The 20,152-nt window shown below is 47.0% G+C and overlaps 1 long non-coding RNA gene and 1 other non-coding gene across 3 annotated transcripts in view; both read right to left on the reverse strand.

Annotated features, from left to right (window-relative positions):
• Positions 1–20,152, reverse strand: part of LOC112448447 (uncharacterized) — a 172,259-nt gene that overhangs the window by 117,386 nt on the left and 34,721 nt on the right. The gene's annotated exons all lie outside the window — the stretch shown is intronic.
• MIR10171 (microRNA mir-10171) lies at positions 3,437–3,531 on the reverse strand. The gene has a single exon (NR_162202.1). It is a non-coding gene; the product is annotated as a microRNA mir-10171 (primary transcript).

A 20,152-nucleotide genomic window follows, 5' to 3' on the forward strand; every position in this document is an offset into this window, starting at 1 on the left:
CTTGGGGATGGCATTTTGTTGGAAGCAAGGAATAGCTGAAGGATTTCTTCTAAAGCTAGGCTATATATTCTTAAATTGCACATTTATCTAAAAAGCAAAGGAATGCCCAGCAGCCAGGCTTTGACCCTACCATTGTGATTGGTCAGGACACCAGTAAGAGCAACACTAAGGTAGAGACCCACCCCCTCCTTCTAGATGGGGAGGGGGATGGGCAGGATGAAGTCCCAGAACAACCCAGGTGCAGCATAGGCCCCAGTGCTCAAGAAAATATTCAATTTGTGGCTATTACCAAAAAGTCTACAGATAAATGTTGGAGAGGGTGTGGAGAAAAGGGAATGCTCCTACACTGTTGGTGGAAATGTAAAGCGGTACAGCCACTGTGGAAAATAGTATGATTCCTTAAGAAGCTAAAAATAGAGCTACTATATGATCCAACAATTTCACTCTTTGGTATACACCTGGGAAAAATGAAAACTCTAATTCAAAACGATATATGCACCCCAATGTGCAAAGCACCGCTATTTATAATAGCCAAGACATGGAAGCAACTCAAGTGCCCATCAACAAAAGACTGGCTTAAGATGTGGCATATGTACTCAATGGAATAGTATTCAGCCATAAAAAAGAATGAAATATTGCCATTTGCAGCAACATAAATTAACCTAGAGAATATTACATTTAATAAAGTAAGTCAAAGAAAAATTCTATATGATATCATTCATATGTAGAATATAAAAATAAAATAAATGATTTTATATATGAAACAGAAACAGACTTACAGACATAGAAAATAAACTTATGGTTTACCAAAGGGGAGAGTAAAGAAGCCTCTCTCTCATTTGGAGGGAGGGACAAATGAGAAGTATGAGATTAACAGATATAAACTACTATACATAAAACAGATAAGCAACAAGGATTTACTATATAGCACAGGGAAAAGACGCTTACTCCTTGGAAGGAAAGTTATGACCAACCTAGATAGCATATTCAAAAGCAGAGACATTACTTTGTCAACAAAGGTTCGTCTAGTCAAGACTATGGTTTTTCCTGTGGTCATGTATGGATGTGAGAGTTGGACTGTGAAGAAGGCTGAGTGCTGAAGAATTGATGCTTTTGAACTGTGGTGTTGGAGAAGACTCTTGAGAGTCCCTTGGACTGCAAGGAGATCCAACCAGTCCATTCTGAAGGAGATCAGCCCTGGGATTTCTTTGGAAGGAAAGATGCTAAAGCTGAAACTCCAGTACCTTGGCCACCTCATGTGAAGAGTTGACTCATTGGAAAAGACTCTGATGCTGGGAGGGATTGGGGACAGGAGGAGAAGGGGATGACAGAGGATGAGATGGCTGGATGGCATCACTGACTCGATGGACATGAGTCTGGGTGAACTCCGGGGAGTTGGTGATGGACAGGGAGGCCTGGCGTGCTGCAATTCATGGGCTCGCAAAGAGTCGGACACAACTGAGAGACTGAACTGAACTGAACAGGGAATTATAACCTATAATGGAATATAATCTGCAAAAAACAAACTCAAATCAATTTGTTATACACCTGAAACGAACAGAATATTATAAATCAACTATACTTAAATTTAAAAATACTTCATTATAAGAAAATATTCAATTTGGAGGCTGATGATTTTGAGCCTAATCTCTGAAGTGTCTTGGACCAAGAGTGGAGGCTGAGCCATTCTGGATAAAACCAAACCTGCTCCTTGGTAAAGATCAATGGTAATGTCAGTAATATCTCAGACACCTGCTCCCTTGTGCTCCTTCCACCAGGCAGCCAGATAGCTCATTATGACCAACACGCAGTCCTCCAGGTCTGGTGGCCTGGTTTGTTGGCAGCAAATGGTCTGGGGGACAGGGACTTAACCCCATTGCTTGGAGTGGTTCCCACAGGATCCTGTCCTTGGGTCCCTCCTTAGAACCAGCAAACTCAAGGATAACCAGGGGAAAGTTTACTTTGAAGTGATTTATAAACTAACTCTAGAAAAGGAGAATAAAATGAAATATTCATACTTGCCATGATGTGGCTGAATTATTTCCATCACCATAATGCTACTATTAATATTTGGTAATATTTCAAATATTACCAATATTCATGTATAACTCAGAGGGTTCCAATATTTGACCCTTCATTAAACTGGTGGTTGTCATCACACTTAAAAACTATCTCGCCAGCACATCATACCTTTCTGGAATATCAATCATCAGCAACTGGTGAGAACTCACACCATTTTCACTTAAATTTATCTGTTCATAGATGGCTGGATTGTCCTTTTTTTCTTTTTCTTTTTTTGACTTTTTAAGCAGTAGTAACTTGACACTGAAAAGGCTTATGATGTTGGAACCTTATGTTTCTCCCTGGGAACAAAAAAATCTGGCAGGACATACACACAGGTATATACATAGACACACATGTGGGTCTGCATTCAGAGCTATGCACCATTAATATTTTTGAGTTGAAGAGTGTGTCTGGGGGACAAAGGGACCAGAAAGTCACTTCTGCAGAGGGGGTTGTCCATCCTGTGGTTTCTTCTGTCCTAAGTCACCTCCTTGCAGTTACCCCTGGGTGTGTGCTGTGCTCCGACCCACTCACCCAGCTCACCCACAGAGTTTCCTCCTCCGCCTCCCTCAGGCCTGGCCAGCCAGGAAGTTCAACCACAGCAGAGACTCTGAGCTGAGCATCTTCAATGGCCCCAAAGGCCAGAGGCACTTGGTAACATCCAAGGCAGGTCTGAGGCTTGGGGCCACTTCACAGCAGGACCACCTTTCTACTTGGGTCATTCCAGTTTACAGCTCCATTGGATTTCTTTGCCTCAAATGCCCTCCAATGTCTGCAGCTCTCCTGAAAGTTCATCTGGTTTGTTATGTCTTAGCCTGCTAAACACAGGTGATAAGATGGTAGATGAGACAAGGGGCTTGGTAACATCAGCTTTTGGTGATACGAGATGTAGAGGATATATGTGCAATTTCTTAACACGCATGTGGCCTGAACACTTGCACATGCAGCATCTTGAGAACAGAGTGACTTCTTTAACTGTTTTTTTTTTTTTTTTTTTTTTTTAAGGAATGATAGTAATCCAGCCAGCATACATCATTTGAGAACAGTTGCTATTTTTCAGGCATTATCACAAGACCGTGAGGTTCAATGTCAGAAAGCCTCTGCCCTCCAGAGTTTTACAGTTTCAGTGGAAAGAGATTCTTGCTAAAAAGTAAAAAGTCAAATTTCTCTTGCTTCTCATATCAGGGTTGTTCTATCCCAGTGTGAGCAGCAGCCTGCCAAGGCAGGTAACAGCACAGAGCCATGGGCTTAGCATGGTTCACAACTTCCAGCGAACAAAGGTCCTCAAAGATTTGGAGGGAACATTAATTGTTTTTCTTAAAATAACCACAAACCTATTCTGGAATAGCATACAAAAAAAAGATATAGTCCTCCCACTCCCAACTGCAGCTCCTCTTCCACCCATATCTCCTTGGTGGAAAAAGGGCTGCTGCTTAAGACAGGGATGCCAAAGGGACAGGGAGCAAAACTGAAGAAGGGGGAGTGGGGACAGTCAGAGAGGGTCAGCTGGGCAGAGGCATCTAAGAATGTATAACCCACAGACAGCGTCCCTGCTGGGCAGGCCCAAGCACCCCAGGTTAGAAGGAGATACACAGAAGTGTCTTTGGGGACTTTGTGGCTTTAGCAGTTCTTCACTTAGTTTCAGAAACAGGGGAGAGACATTCACCATGAGATCCAGACCAGGAGGAGACACAGTATTTGAAGCAAGCTGGGGTCTCCTCAACTGTGGCCTTGTCTGCTTTAAAGTTCTCCTCTACTCTCCCCAGGAAGTGGGGAGGCTCTCGAGAGCCTGAAGCAGAGAAGTTGTGTAGAACAGAAAGAGCTGGGGCAGGCACACCATGCCCTCCAGCACGTCAGGCTGGCAGGAAGCTCTGCGGGGTAACTTTGGTTTTAGTTGGAAACCTTCTGTCATGTTCCCATTGGGGCCGCGGGGAGGGGCGGGGCGGGGGGCGGAGTTGTGGTTAGATTTCCTCCTCCTTCCTTGCAGTGGGGAAGAGCGGTGGGGAGGGGTGACGGGGGATGAAGTCAGCCATGGATGTGCGGAGAAGTGACCTTGGGAGAAGGTGGAGGTTATCGCAGAGGGCTTTTAACGCACAAAACTTTTCTGCTGTGGGGAGACGGAGCGACACTCGCCTGCGCAACAGGCCACTCACTGGGGGAGGTTCCAGAGGAGGGGCCGCCGAGGCCTCCTGACTTGTGGCTTTAATTACCCAGTCAGTCACTGGTTTACTGTCAGCCAAGTTTAATAAGCTTGACTGTGATCCAAAAATTCGCCTAGGCCAAAAAGAACCCCAGCCATTCTGTGCTGTCCGGCAGCCTGAGGGGCAGGACACTTGGAGTCCACCAGCCCTAAAGAAGTAGGGGCCGCCGACCTCTTCATTTCTTTTTTCTTCTTTAGACCTGGGATCCTGAACACAAGGCCTCATATGCAGGCCAGGCCAGTTAAACCGGAAACATTAAGGAGCCGACAGCTTGCAGCTGCTCAGAGGGAAGGTTCACTGGCACAGAGCACCCATGAAAAGCAGAACCCCGATCTCCCAGCCTGGCAGGCTATAGCTGAGGTTCTGGGAACCTGACAGGTGCTGGGCTGCTCATCTAGCCTTTCATGGGCAGAGACAGGTCCCCACTGGTCCTGGCCCCCTGCCCAAGCCCAGGAGGAATGGATGTATTTTGGGTGGCATCCTCCCGGACAGGAAGAGGCAGGGCTTTGTTCCCCAACCTTGGAGCACAGCCTGAAGCTCAGGGCATAGCTCAAGCTTCCATCGTGAGAAACCTGATCCTGGGACTTGAACACTCTGCTCTTTGTGTTCTGCACAACAGGATGGTCCTGCTACTAGCTCAGCTCAGTGTGTGTCCTGGCTTCAGCTTCCCTCCTAAGCACCTGACTGCTGGCAGGTTACTGTGACTCATGGCCATTATATCTGCTGGGCTTGTACTTCCGGCATCTTATTGGCGTGGGCATCTCCCAGGCAAGGGTTTCCATGCAGAGGCTGCCAGGCCAGCAGGAGAGGAGACCTCCAGCCCATCTGTCAGCACTGAATAATTTCATCCACACGTACTTCTCTTCCAATCACCCAGGCTACTTTAGCTTCCCTGAACCACGCCAGCCAAAGACACTGGACGACCTGTGCCCTCTCACGCAGGATGCATCTCCTTGAGTGCTTTGGGAGCCCCACCACACTGGTTTCTCTGTGAGGTCATCTTTGCCATGATACTCTGGCCTCCTTCCTGGTAACTTCACACATTCTGATTTGCCACACTTCTGAAGGTGTTCAATTAAGTCAAAACATAAGGGCCTTCTGAGCATTCAGCTCTGTACTTCAAGCCATGGAGGATAGAAAAGTCCCTAGGGGGATGGCTAAGAGTCGTCCAAGGCTTGTCCACCCAAAGGGAGGCCCAAAGAGAAAGAATTCCACTGTCAGTTAGATTGGGGAATCTTGATCCTTCAAAACACCTATTTTTATATGAAAGTTTCTGTGAAGTCCTGTCATAAAGAAAATCTGTTGCCGTTTTTTTTTTAATCATTGCTACTGACATCTCAAGGACCTAATGAATGCTTTTGGAATATAATTTAGGAAATGAGTTAACTGCTCTTCAGCCTAAGGAAGTATAATCTCTAAGGAGCATTTGGACACAGGCAGTAGCATTTTGGGTTGTCAGAAAGAGAGGGAGGTGCTCCTGGCTTTAATGTATGGGGGAGGGGTAATGCGACAGCGCAGACAGTGCACCCCAGCCTCACTAAGCCAAGAACAGTTCTGCCCCAAGTGTCCTGGGCAGTCCCCACCCCACTGACAAGTGGTGGCTGGACAAGTGCTCAGCACCAAGACTTCGACCCCCGCCTCCGCCACCCACAGGGTCTAACCCTTCCCGGCTATCTCAGTCCCCTGGTCCCTTGCTTCCTCTTATCGGGGTGCCTTCCTGGCATTAGGGCATTACGGGACAGAGTTCATCCTTGGGTCTGGCAGAGGCAAGTAGAGAGCAGGGCTCCACAGTTCCAGAGTGGATGAAAACAGGGTGCTCAAGTGGACCCGGGAGATAAAGAGGAAAGGGCTCGTCTTCCTGAAAGTTCTTTCACCTCACCTCGTCTGGCAGAGAGAAGCCTGCCCCATGGCTCAAGCCAAAGAGAACACACCTGGCGCTTAGCCAAAGTCAGGTGACTTGAAAAGGAACGTGAGAAGGGCGGGTGCAGCCCTCCATCCTTCGGGGTTAAAGGAGACACCAACTTCCACAGTCTGCAAAGTCGGGGGATTCGGTCTGTGCCTGCTTCTGTCAAAACAGAAAACGCCCATGGCAACCGGCAAGTGTTACCTGAAACCGCAGAGTGTGTTTCACAAAACAAGGGTGGCTCATCGATAGTCACCCGGGGAGATTCTGGCCCCGGGCCCACGAGGTGGCAGTTGGTGGGTGGGATCTCTGCAGAGCTGGGGGGTTTCCGGGCCTCCACCCTTGCAGGGAGGAGCCGTGGGGGAGCGGGCGGCCCTGCCCGCCGAGGGACCGAAAGCCCCCTCCATCTGCGCCTGGGGCGGGAGACCGGCGAGCAATTGGACTTGAGACGGAGAACTGCGATCACCATCCGCCTCCTGTCCTACACACAACGGAGGAAGCAACGCCGGCACATTTGCTCATTGCAGGACAAGTCCCGTTTCTGCTCCCCTCATTCGGCTGTAAATATGCGTCGTTGCGTGGTGGTTTCTGGAGCAGTCGAAATGGTCTTCTCCCAGGATATTGCTTTGCGTCTGTTCTCCCCTTCCTCTTTCTCTCTCTGGATTAATTAGTACAGGTGATGAAGGTGGGGGTGGTGGCAAGGGAGGGATGCGGGGGTTTCTTGTGTGTGTGTGTGTGTGTGTTTAATTTCAAAAATGACGTTTAGTACAACGTCCTGCAAAATGTACAGTCCTCATATCCCATGTTATAGACAAGAACACTGAGAGCCAGCGCAGTCAAATTTAAGGTCACCCTGCTGGTGAGCTGCCAAGCCAGGTAGAGAACCCTTGTGCCCCACACTTTGAGCATTTGGCCTCCCCATTCACTATCATTTTCCCTTCTTCAGTACCCATTGAAGCAAAATGTTGTTGATGTTTCTCCCTGTTAAGAATAATGATTAAAAAAAAAAAAAAGACTAATGATTAAAACTTTCTAGGGGAGGGGCAAAAAACTTTTGATATCAAATAAAAGCAATGTCTAATGAGCCCATCTGGGGTCACCTGGCTCTCAGGGGAAGGTAACTTTGACTATTTACTATTAATCAGAGTCTGGAAAGGCATAATATTGTAAAATTAGATGAGAGTGTGTAGAAACTGTTAAAATGTAAATGACTTTTCTGTTTCATAGTAATGCAAATGACTTCTATCTGGTCGGGGAAAATATAACCCCAAAGATTACAGTTTTGTTGCCCCTGTAACCAGTGACTGTAACATTGACCAGTTTTGTATCTAACTTTGCATTCTTACATCAGCATTCCTTTTTGTTCTGAGTGCACAAAATCTTTGATCCTATGTCCTCTAAAAATCAGCTTTGTCACCCCTCTAAATTTTCCCCTAAAATAAATGAAAATCATGGGCACATATTCATCATCTGTCAAGACTCAGGTTCCTCTTTCTCTACAGTTCAGTTCAGTTCAGTCGCTCAGTCGTGTCCGACTCTTTGCGACCCCTTGAATCGCAGCACGCCAGGCCTCCCTGTCCATCACCAACTCCGGGAGTTCACCCAGACTCATGTCCATCGAGTCAGTGATGCCATCCAGCCATCTCATCCTCTGTCATCCCCTTCTCCTCCTGCCCCCAATCCCTCCCAGCATCAGAGTCTTTTCCAATGAGTCAGCTCTTCGCATGAGGTGGCCAAAGGACTGGAGTTTCAGCTTTGGCATCATTCCTTCCAAAGAAATCCCAGGGCTGATCTCCTTCAGAATGGACTGGTTGGATCTCCTTGCAGTCCAAGGGGCTCTCAAGAGTCTTCTCCAACACCACAGTTCAAAAGCATCAATTCTTCGGCGCTCAGCTTTCTTCACAGTCCAACTCTCACATCCATACATGACCACAGGAAAAACCATAGACTGTGACGGACCTTTGTTGGCAAAGTAATGTCTCTGCTTTTCAATATGCTATCTAGGTTGGTCATAACTTTCCTTCCAAGGAGTAAGCGTCTTTTAATTTCATGGCTGCAGTCACCAACTGCAGTGATTTTGGAGCCCAAAAAAATAAAGTCTAACACTGTTTCCACTGTTTCCCCACCTATTTCCCATGAAGTGATGGGACTGGATGCCATGATCTTCGTTTTCTGAATGTTGAGCTTTAAGCCAACTTTTTCACTCTCCACTTTCACTTTCACTTTTTCTTCCTCTACAGCCCCCACCAATCCATGATCAGCTTGGAAGGCATACTAAGCACCCACCATTGATTCTTTGACCCAAGTGAAGCACACACATGGCATCAGGGGGAACTAGGGATATGTACTCACCAACTTTGCAGAGTAAAAGAAATCTCTGTGATTGTCAGAAACAGACTAGAACTGTCAAAAGGATACAAACTCAACACGTTAACTCCAAGTAATCTCTGCCCTTCCCTGCTCACACTTTAATCATGTCACAGCTATGATCAGGGGCTGGGGGCTCCGGTCCTCAGGACACCTGCTACACTTTCAGTCCCTGCCAAGAACTTCTGCCACCCCACACAGAGTCATACCCATGACCCCATCACCCTGGATCCAAGCAGCTGCCCACTTCTGGTTGGTGAGCCAGTTGAAGGCTCAGCCCAGTGACACAATGAAATCCTCTATCTTGGCAAACTTGACAAGGAGACTTTGAGGGAACACTTGTTAGTAAAGGAGACAGAGACAAAGCAGGGATTTGGGGTCCTGAAGCAACAGATGTGTAAATAAACAGCAGGAAGAGCAGGGGCAGAGGAGTCCCCAAGTTGCCCCACTGATGAAGCATGAAGGCAAGGATGGATGGAGCCTGCTGCTCAGCTGACAAGATGACGGAGCGTCATTTTCTTAGGACTCTTGGTTCCTGCACTACATCTATTGGGCTCTCCAGAGATCCTGTGTGGTTTGTCCCAGGTCACCATTAGATCTGTCATTTGGTCTATGGCCCTTACTTCCTTTTCTATGTGTGGTCTTAAAATAAATCCTACCATGCTTAAAAGAACTTAGTGGATCTCTACTCCTTCCAATCTAGCTCCTGATCACTTTCTCATCTTTTAAATAACTTAATAAGTTAAATAATATGGCAGGATTCTTGATCACCTTTTGTTCAGCCAACTCTCTCTAGATTCATCAAGGATTTTCTAGGAAAGAGAAAGTTTCCCTGGTTAGAGCTCCCTTTCCCCTCTGTGTCCCTCCATTTATTTCTGCTTGATTATTCATTCACTCATTCATTCTCGCCACAAGCTCACATGGATTCTAAAACGCACAGGGCCACATCCATGCTTTGGAGGAGCTCATAGGTTTGCAAGGACAGCATCATAAGTGGGGTCAGTGCAGGAGTGAAGAGAAGGGTGGGTGCTGCATGCACCCCAAGGTGGAGGCACTGGAATCTGGGGCATTAAAGTGGGGTTGGGGAAGGCTACTCCTTGGCTCCAGCGTCTGCACTGGCAGCTTTTCCTCCCGACCTTCCTGCAAATGCTGGCTTTTGTGCCTCTGGCCTGGAACCACATGTAACCAAAGCCATATGTTCAACTTGGTTTAATTAAATGGTGGCCTCAGCAAACTTCTGATGCTGTGTATGATCCCTTGGTGTTATAATATTTTTAATATTTGTTACTGTATGTTGTTTGTTATGTTTAACCCTGAGGCTGAGATTCTTTTAGTCTGTAAAGTTTAAATGTTGAGAGACTTTTGGTCTTGGTTTTTAAAAATCAGTATTATTTTTAATTTATTCCAAGAGAACATATCTCCTCTCCTCTAGGTTAGACCTGGGAGGGTCCACAGTCCTAATTTTTCTGGGAGATGAATATTTGCAGGGCAGCAATGGAGATGCAGACATAGAGAACACACTTATGGACATGGGGCAAGTGGATGGTGGTGGTGGGAGGAGAGGGTAGGACAAATAGAGAGTAACACGGAAACTTATACTCTACCGTATATAGTACAGATAGCCAGCGGGAATTTGCTCTATGACTCAGGGAACTCAAACCCGGGCTCTCTGACAACCTAGAGGGCTGGGTTGGGGTGGGAGGTGGGAGGGAGTTTCAAGAGGGAGGGGACATAGGTTTACCTAAGCTGTTTTATGGCATACATACATATCATATTGATGTATGGCAGAAACCAACACAATATTTTAAAGCAATTATCCTTTAATTTAAAATAAATTAAAAAAAAGAAATGTTAGGAGAGAATGTTGTGCTGTGAATACAAAGACCTGTCCTCGATTCTTAGCCCCAAACTGCAGAAAAACCTAAATTCCCAATCCAGTTTCTAAGTGCAGTTGCCCAAGCACCCAAGGTGGCAAGCAGAAGGGAAAAAGTGCCTTTTCCTAGGCGAGGCCCTCTCAGGTTTGGCTCAGCCCCTACTCTCCCAGGGCCCACCTGGGCAGGTGAGAGGGGGAGACCTGGCCAGGTGTATAAGTGAACCTGCCTGTGTTCTCTAGCCCACAGAGGTTTGCAGAGGCAGCAGAGCTGCCATCTTGGCCATTTCCCACTCACGCAGCTCCTGTGCTCTTGACCCAAGGGCAGATTTGGTCATTTTATCTGGGGGTGGCGGGGTGGGGTTGATACAGTGACAGAGAGTCCTGCCAACCTTGTGCAAGTCCCCTAAAGGGCAGGCCTAAGTGTCAGCTGGCTCCTTGGCAGTGCCAGCCGAGAGAATGCCTGTTTCAGAAGGTGACAGTGACATAGGATGACATTGGGGGTGATTTCCTTGGGAGAGGGGGACCAAGGCTGCCTTTCTGATCCTTACATCCATATATTTGGGCTGGGGCAACTTTCAGAGGCAAACAGTGCACTTCTGAAGGTGGGGGGCCCCAGCATGGACCTTGAAGAGGGCCTGTGGGAACTTCCCTGAGGCCTCCAATCCCTAGGCAGGGCTGGGCTGGGGACGGTGGTTGTGATGCTCACAGCTGTGCTCCAGGCCCAGCCAGTGAAGTGAGACCTACTGCCCTTCTCACTGGGCTGGAACTTCAGGGAGCTGGGATTCCCCTTGGGTGCCTCCCAGCACAGGCCCCTCACCCTATCTAACTGCTCTGTACATCTACCTCTTGGATCCAGGGAGATTGGCCTTGATTTCAAATAAGCAATTAACATTCAGAAGACAGGCTTATACTTAGTTCAAGGCTGCTGCCCCACCCCTTAGCTTTCAGTTCAGTTCAGTGCAGTCTCTCAGTAGTGTCTGACTCTTTGCAACCCCATGGACTGCAGCACGCCAGGCCTCCCTGTCCATCACCAACTCCCAGAGTTTACTCAAACTCATGTCCATTGAGTCGGTGATGCCATCCAACCATCTCATCCTCTGTTGTCCCCTTCTCCTCCTGCCTTCAATCTTTCCCAGCATCAAGGTCTTTTCAAATGAGTCAGCTCTTGCATCAGGTGGCCAAAGTATTGGAGTTTCAGCTTCAACATCAGTCCTTCCAATGAATATTCAGGACTGATTTCCTTTAGATGGAGTGGTTGGATCTCCTTGCAGTCCAAGGGGCTCTCAAGAGTCTTCTCCAACACCACAGTTCAAAAGCATCAATTCTTTGGTGCTCAGCTTTCTTTATAGTCCAACTGTCACATCCATACATGACTACTGGAAAAACCATAGCCTTGACTAGATGGACCTTTGTTGGCAAAGTAATGTCTCTGCTTTTGAATATGCTGTCTAGGTTGGTCATAACTTTTCTTCCAAGGAGTAAGCGTCTTTTAATTTCATGGCTGCAGTCACCATCTGCAGTGATTTTGGAGCCCAAAAAAATAAAGTCAGCCACTGTTTCCACTGTTTCCCCATCTATTTGCCATGAAGTGACGGGACAGGATGCCATGATCTTCGTTTTCTGAATGTTGAGCTTTAAGCCAACTTTTTCACTCTCCTCTTTCACTTTCATCAAGAGGCTCTGTAGTTCCTCTTCACTTTCTGCCATAAGGGTGGTGTCATCTGCATATCTGAGGTGATTGATATTTCTCCCGGCAATCTTGATTCCAGCTTGTGCTTCATCCAGCCCAGCGTTTCTTATGATGTACTCTGCATATAAGTTAAATAAGCTGAGTGACAATATACAGCCTTGACATACTCTTTTTCCTATTTGGAATCAGTCTGTTGTTCCATGTCCAGTTCTAACTGTTGCTTCCTGACCTGCATACAGATTTCTCAGGGGACAGGTCAGGTGATCTACTATTCCCATCTCTTTCAGAATTTTCCAGAGTTTATTGTGATCCACACAGTCAAAGGGTTTGGCATAGTCAATAAAGCAGAAATAGATGTTTTTCTGAAACTCTTTTGCTTTTTCAATCAATGATCTAATGCTATAGAGTTAGTCCCAGGATTTTTACTAAACTATTGAAAAGGAGTGTTTGGCCTTCCACCGGGCTGGCTTGGCTGGAACCAGGTGGTCCTTTGGCTCCTTTGGCCCTCTTGCCACTACCTGGGGAGGGGGAGCCTTGTACATGTGTGCTAAGTCGCTTCAGTCATGACTGATTCTTTGAAACCCTATGGATTGTAACCCACCAGGCTCCTCTGTCCATGGAATTTTCCAGGCAAGAATACTGGAGTGGGTTGCCATTTCATCCCCCAGGGGATGTTCCCAGCCCAGGTATCCAACCGAAGTCTTCCACATTGCAGGCAGATTCTTTACCATCTGAGCCACCAGGGAAGCCTGGGCAGCCTTGTAGAGAAAAGCAAAGCTGAGAGATAGTACTGAGGATGCAGTCCTGAATCCAGCTGCTTGTGGAGCCCCCGGACTTGCTGGTTAGATGAACTGATAAATTATTACTTTGTGTTTAGGTCCCTTTGAATAAGAATTTATTTCACTTTCAATTGAAAGAGATCTGACTGCTAGCTGACTGATGTGTAAACTGATTTCTAGCAATCAGAGACAATGTGTTTTTTCAGGTAAAGCGGAGGGAAAGAAAAGCAGAGTGAAGCAATAACAGAAGCTCAGGTGGAGAGCTGGGAGTCTAAAATGCTGCCATTTTCTCACTGATTTTTAAAATCCTTCCCCTCCCACCCTCACAACCATGTAATCATGTGCTTTCGGAAACACACTCTTGAAAAGGAGACACTGAGAGACTTGCTTTGGTCATGCAGAATTTTTGGACCATAGTGAGGTTTTCTCTCCCAGGATCCCTTCAAGAATCCTTCCTGAGATTGTTTTGAGCTGATGGCAGCAGCTATGGGGAATGGTGATCTGGATCTCCCCTCTGACGTGGAAGATAATTCTTGGAGGAAGTGTGCGCCTTGCTGAAGTCTTCAAACATCCAGTGGGACAAGCAGCCTCATGCCCTAACCAGGTGCCAGCAAGACTTAGATTCAGTTTGTAATGACCCCACCCTCCACCCCCAAACGGTTAAAACCAGACAGAAATCTCTTTCTTTCTCACATAAAGGAAGTCTCGACTTAGGCTTCAGGAGGTTGTCAAGAACCCAGTACCACTTTATCTCATCTTATCAGCCTCAGTGTTGGGCGTGTTCCTCACAGTATCTCTTCCCTGCTCCCTCAACCCTCCCACCCCCACACACCACACGTTCACTTATAACCTCGTGCAGACGGAGACACAATCAGCAAGAGACTGGAAGACTCTTCACTCTGCGTGCCAGCTAAATATTGGGTGTATGTTACTAAGGAAGAAAACTAAAGTGGCTACTGGGGGACACTAGAAGTCTTTACTGGATAGGTAACCCATGATGGGACAGACCAAAGCCCCTCTCAGGGACTGCCCTATTGCTGGGGCTGCCAGTGAGGGTGAAACCTAGTTCCCCTAAAACTGAGTTCCCCTGCTGAGTTACTGATTAACCTCTCTGTCCAAAACTTTATTCCCTTTCCTGGTCCTCTGTTAGGGAGCTGTTGACAGAAACTATCTGCATTGGCCAGGCCTGCTTGCCTGAGTTATCTCACGACAGGAGGTCCCAATAAGGAATAGGTGCTGCTGCCTGAAAACTAAACTGGAGAATTTGGGAGGGGCTGAAAGAGGGAGCAGATGGCCAACCTCCCAGAGTCCTTCTTGTTGGAATCTATCTTGGCTGAGAGATGCATGCCACCAGGAAGGACCCTGAGTCAGACTGTGAACCAAGCAAGATAACTGGCTGGAGGCAACCTGGAAACTAACCCCATTACCATAAAAGCTGAGACTAGGAGCCACGTGGCAGAGCAATTGTCCTGGGTTCCCTCACCCTCCTACTCTCTGCCTGGGTGCTCCTTTCCAATAAAGTCTCTTACTTTGTCAGCACGTGTAGCTGCTTGGATGATTCATTTCTGAGTGTTAGACAAGAGTCCACTCTTGGGCCCTAGATGGGGCTCCTCTTTCCTGTCCAACCTCCCTGATCCCCTCAGGGTTGAGGAGTATCAAAGAAAATGGGGGGGGATTGAAACTGAGAAGGACCCTGTGGGGGCTTCCCAGGTACAGAAGCCCCATGTGTTCCCCATGTCTTAGTTTTAGAAAAAGCCTTGATAGCCTCCTAGCCTTCACTGACTTCCAAAAAGTAGGCACAAGGAATGAGAGAATGCAGAAACAAAGGAAAAGCAGTCAAGCAAGAAAAGTAATGATTATAAAACAGAGCCCAAGTTCCTCCTCAGGGGATATACATAACAATCTTGTTTTGCAGACCCTGAGACCCTCCTCCCCTCCCATCCCCCACTCTCCCTTCCCAAGGTGGAGAATGGTAACTATGAGCTGAAACCCCAGACTGGTTGGAACCAGAAGTGTGATGATTGAGATTCCTGGAACACCACCCTGTTACCTCACCACCAACCAATCAGAAGAAAGTCATGTACACTGCAGCCCTCCCCACAAATGTTGCCTAAAAACCTTTCCTGAAAGCCATCAGGGAGTTAGGGTCTTCTGAGCATGAGCTGCCTTTTCTCCTTGCTTGGTGCCTGCAATAAATACTGTACTTTCCTCCATCACAACCTGGTGTCAGTAAATTGGCTTTGCTGCTTGGCAAGCAGACTCGAGTTCAGTTTGGTAACAAGGGCCACTGGGAAAAAGAATAATTCATTCCATTTGTATCAGCTGTATGTGTAATTTCTTCCTGTTACAAACGCTAAGAAATGGCCTGGGACCACCTAGGGAAACCTTCCCCATCGCTATCTGTCCTGATCATTCAGGGGTCACTGTTCTTCAAGAGTAAGGACTCAAATCCCACCTCAACTTCTCAAGGACAGCTGGACTTATGATGGCATTAGATCCACAGAAACGTCCGAGGAAACTCCCAGGGAGCCAGAGAACAGGCAAAGGAGCTGTGTCCCTAGTTGACCCCATCTCAGCTGAGATTACACAATAGCAGCTTTCTTAGTGAAGAAAATAAAGTAGGAAGAGTTTCTTAATGTATTTCACTATCATTTGATATGAATAAGTGAACTGTGGATTTCCACACAAGGTTGTTGGATCCCAGAGCTCCTTCTGCAGCTCAGGAGAGCTGTAGCCACATTGGTTGGTCACTAACAAAAGGCAACCATCTTAGGGAAGAAACTCAACCTCCTTACTCACTGCTTAACATTTTCAAAGTGCTTAAAATGCTGGTTGGCATTTGATAGGAGCTCAGTAAATAGTAATAAAATATGAGCTTGAATATTTCTGAGTGAGAAAAGCACTTATGGTCATCATTACTATTTTAAAAATATTTATTACACATCTGTTATATATAAGGGACTGCTCTAAGGGCCATCGGTTGTCACAGAGATGAAGAAGATACCATTCGTGCCTTCAAGGAGTTTATTAATATGCAAATCCCATGGACTGTAGCCCACCAGACTCCTCTGTCCTTGGAATTCACTAGGCAAGAACACTGGAGTGAGTAGCCATTCCCTTCTCCAGGGGATCTTCCCAACCCAGGGATCGAACCAGGGTCTCCTGCATTGCAGGCAGATTCTTTTTCATCTGAGCCGTGAGGGAAGCCCATTACTAATAGGGAAGATAAGAATTATGTTTCATTTCATGTCAATTACCAAAACAAAATAAAAAACAATCAAGAGAAGCTGGGATCCTGCTTCCTGCATTTGTGTCTTGGAAGAAGCTGGTTTCCAAATCCCCACGTTTGCCTCCTGGAAGAGATGCCGAGGTTTTGCTGTACTCCATGTGGGCCAGGGCATGGGGAGTTGCAGGTAGACCTTTGGAAATAGCAACAGTGGTGCCTTTGTCTGCCCTGTCACCTCCCACTCCCTCGCTGAGCCTCTGCCTCAGTTTACCTCTCTCTAAAACGAGGACAACTGCATTTGTTTCTTCCCAACTCCCTCCGTCCCTTGCACTCTGTGCTGATGAAAGCAGCGATAACTGTGACTCACGTGGAGCTTCCCAAGAACTGGTTTTACATCAAAGGTTTCTTGGAAATGTAGGAGTAAACAGCTGGCTTTTCAAAATGGCTGTTTCATTTTGCATTACTCTTCACCCCAGCTCTTTCCAGGATCCATGATGAGATTGGGGAGAGAGGGCAGCACAAAATGCCCATGGGGGAGCAAACAAGATGCCAGAAGACCTGGGGAAAAACCAGTTGTTCCCAGAGCCCACTCCTCTGCCCCCAGACAGCTCTTTGATCCCCTGGGCACCATGTCCTTGAGGTCTGTATGTTGGGCAGTACTATCCCTACCCTAGGGCCACTCTCCTCCCCACCATACAGCAAGTGTGTGTGACCAGCAAACCATAGCTGACATCAGTGGGGGCTTCAAAATCATCCACATTTATGTTTCATCCTTTTGTTGGCTCACTTATTCATTCTCAGTTTATTCAGCATTTACTGAGCACCAGTAGGTTCTGTCTGGAAATCTTGCCTCCATTTGATACCAGGAAGAGTGTGTATTTGTATTGACTTTTCTGTACAATTAGTTTCATTTACCAAGAGTGGTTTTGAACTCGAAAGTAGATGTTACTCGCAACCTTTTCTGAAAGCTGTGTCTCAAGTTCGCAGGGAGGGGCCCACTTCTCCAAAGAAGTCTTACATATCCTGGCCCAGGTGAGCACATCCTCATGGGCATTCAGAAGACCCAGAGGTATCTTTGCACAGTCCCGGGCTGTCCCCAGGGAAATCAGAGCCATTTGGCTGCAACTAACAAGGACTCTTTGTGTTGATGGGGTTGAGTCACCTGACGGGTCTGAGATATAACTTCCACCTCTGGGGCCAGGGGAACTGAATGCGAAAGACTAGAAGGATGGGTCAAAATGAAGATAAGATTTTACAGGAATCAAAGTAGAGTCTTGTACTTAGTGGTTAAAAGGGGGAAAAAATGACAAAAGAAGAAGGAATCCCATCTCAATGGTGCTGTGTGGGAAACTGACCTAGAGATTTTGTTTGACTGTAAACCAAGAGCTGACCCAGCATCTGGAAGACTGAACAGCCTTTGGCAGTGTTGGCAGAGTCACAAGTGTCTAGAGATGGAGATGGGGCCCCTCTGGGCTTGTCACAGGGCAAGGCCGTATCTGAAATGTTTAGGCTCAGTTCTGGGTCCACACTTCAAAAGACACTTTAATATATTAGAAGGATCCCTCAGGTGTTTGTGTGAAACCACACCACGTGAAAAAACACTGGTGTTCAGCTAATTTATGGACTGGAATCTTTCTTCAAATAGTTGATTGGTCTGGTGGAGAGGAAGCCCAGAGAACTGCAGAAGGGCAACATCATTCTCAGATCACAACTTCCAGACCCCTGCCTATCAAAATTTGATATGCATCTTCCCCTATCCTTTCATATCCTCCTGGTCTCAGAAGAATTGTTGCTCTTCCTTCTTGGAGGTTGACCTCATCTCTCCCACCCAACTTGGACATGCCTTGCCAATTACCTCCCCTTCCAGAATCTTTCATTTTTCCTTCTCTGCTGGCTACTTCCCATCCTGCAAATATGACAAAGGTGGTGATCTGGGTACCTACTATATGCCAAGTGCATGATGATTTGTCTGCCTTATCTTGGTTAATCCTCGCACCAACCCAACAAAGTATGAGATACCTTCTCCATTTAGAGATGAGGAAACTGAGGCTTCAAGGAATTCTGTGCTATTCATTCCCAAGCTGAAGCAATTGCCAAGTGATGAAACTAGGACTCACTTCAGGTTCATCTGCCTCCAGCACTCAGAACCTCACTTCTACTCAGGCTGTTAATAACTCTCCTCCTCTTCCCAGCCAAATTCCTTTAAAGAAGTTCCTTTCATGTATCTGCTTCCTCACCTCTCATTCACTCCTCAGCCTGCTGCAGTCTGCTTTCTGCATTTACCCTCTGCAGAAATAGTACCACCTCCCTTCCAAGGTCATCAGAGACGTAATGGTCAATCCCAATGACCTTTTCTCAGTTCTCATTCCAGCCAGCCTTCCTGCCACATTTGACGTACTGAGCATGTACCCTTCTTCCTTCTGTGTCTGACTGAGCTCATCTGTTCCCACCACTGCACTTCTCACCCTTCTTATCCTCCTTCCAGTGTCATTAGTCATCTTAAAGGATCTGAGGACTCAGCTAAAGTTGGAAACCAGGAATCTGAGTCTGAGATTTCCCTGGTAGGGGTAGAGGTAAGACATAGTGTGCAAAGAATCGAACATGCTGGAAAGCATAGCTCCAGGGGTCCAACTGTCCTCATACCACCAGTGGGTGCAGTTAGAGGGGGTGGGGAAGTTATAGAGCAGAAATAAAAGGGCCAGGAAGGGGGATTGGTAGAGTCTCAAAAAACAGAGAAAGGTGGCAGGGCAGAATACAGGGAATGAGATAGTGAAGTTGAAGGAAAAAGCAGGCTGAGACCCTGGGGAAAAGGTGACCATGATACAGAGCAGGTGAATATTGCTGGAATTATAGGAATGCTGCAGGAATGTCAAGAAATTAAGAGTCTAGATTGTTGGGATGGTTAGCCAGCTCCACCTAGACTCTGACATTCCCCTAGGTCATGGAAGGAGGTGGGCTGAATCCCCCTGACTTGAGCCTGGATCCCCTGTGAAGCTGTCTCCTCAGCAGCAAGTGTATGTACCCCTGGGGCCCATCGTCAGCCTCCAGTTTGCCATGAGCTGGGGGTCCTGCTCCAGTGAAGGAGGGGTATGGGTCCAGGCCTGTGCTGAGTGGCACAACTCCAGGAGTTCCCTTCACATGGAATTCCCACTGGGGGCCTGAAACTACTCCAGCAGCACCGTGCTCAGCACGCAGAAGCCCTGAATGAACCAAGAGATGAACAAATGCATTCATTTCTTGTGCCCCTGACTCCAGTTCAGGCCAGCAGCATTCTCTGAGCAGCCAGGCTCGGTGTGAAGGAATTAGACAGATAAGAGGAGAGGAGGGAGCCAAGGAGCAGCCTGCTTCCCAGGTGCTAATATCCTTGCTGATTCTAAATTCGAGTAAAACCTTAGAGGGTTCCAAACGCAGCCTTAATCTCTCTCTTCTGGGCTCAACATTCGCAAACCTCATTTCAAATCCCAGAAACTCTTTAGTCTGATGAACGACAGGAAGTCAGCCTTGGTGAGACCACTCAGAAATATCTGGCCTTGGACCTGCCTGGTGGTCCAGTGGTTAAGAATTCACCTGGCAACACAGGGCACATGGGATATGCACTGCAAGAAGAATAGCCGCCGCCCGCCATAACTAGAGAGAAGCCTGTGCACAGCAACCAAGACCCAGGGCAGCCCAATGGACAAAGAAGTAAATAAATAATTTAATAATGTATTACTGGTATATTAAAAAAAGAGAGAGACATCTGGCCTCTCAGTTACTGGGCCATCCCCCACCCCCAGAGTCACCAGCTGAACGAAGTCAAATGTGTGTCCCCTGGACAGAGATGCTGCTAGGTCCTCAAGGGAAGCGTCTAGAAGCTGCATCCAATACAGCCTCTCCAGATTCTCCCAGTGGGGAAGGGGAGTTAACTGCTCATCTCCTTTGCTTCCTCTCCCATCTAATTTTACTCTGAAAGGAGTCTGAGGATCTCTTTTTATTTTCACATGGAAACAACTCCTGTCTCTAAAACCTTTGGAGTATTTCTTGGAGAACTACCTTTTGATTCTTTTCTG

The sequence above is a fragment of the Bos taurus genome, chromosome 10 (genome assembly GCF_002263795.3).
Source record: "Bos taurus isolate L1 Dominette 01449 registration number 42190680 breed Hereford chromosome 10, ARS-UCD2.0, whole genome shotgun sequence".
Lineage (NCBI taxonomy): Eukaryota > Metazoa > Chordata > Mammalia > Artiodactyla > Bovidae > Bos > Bos taurus.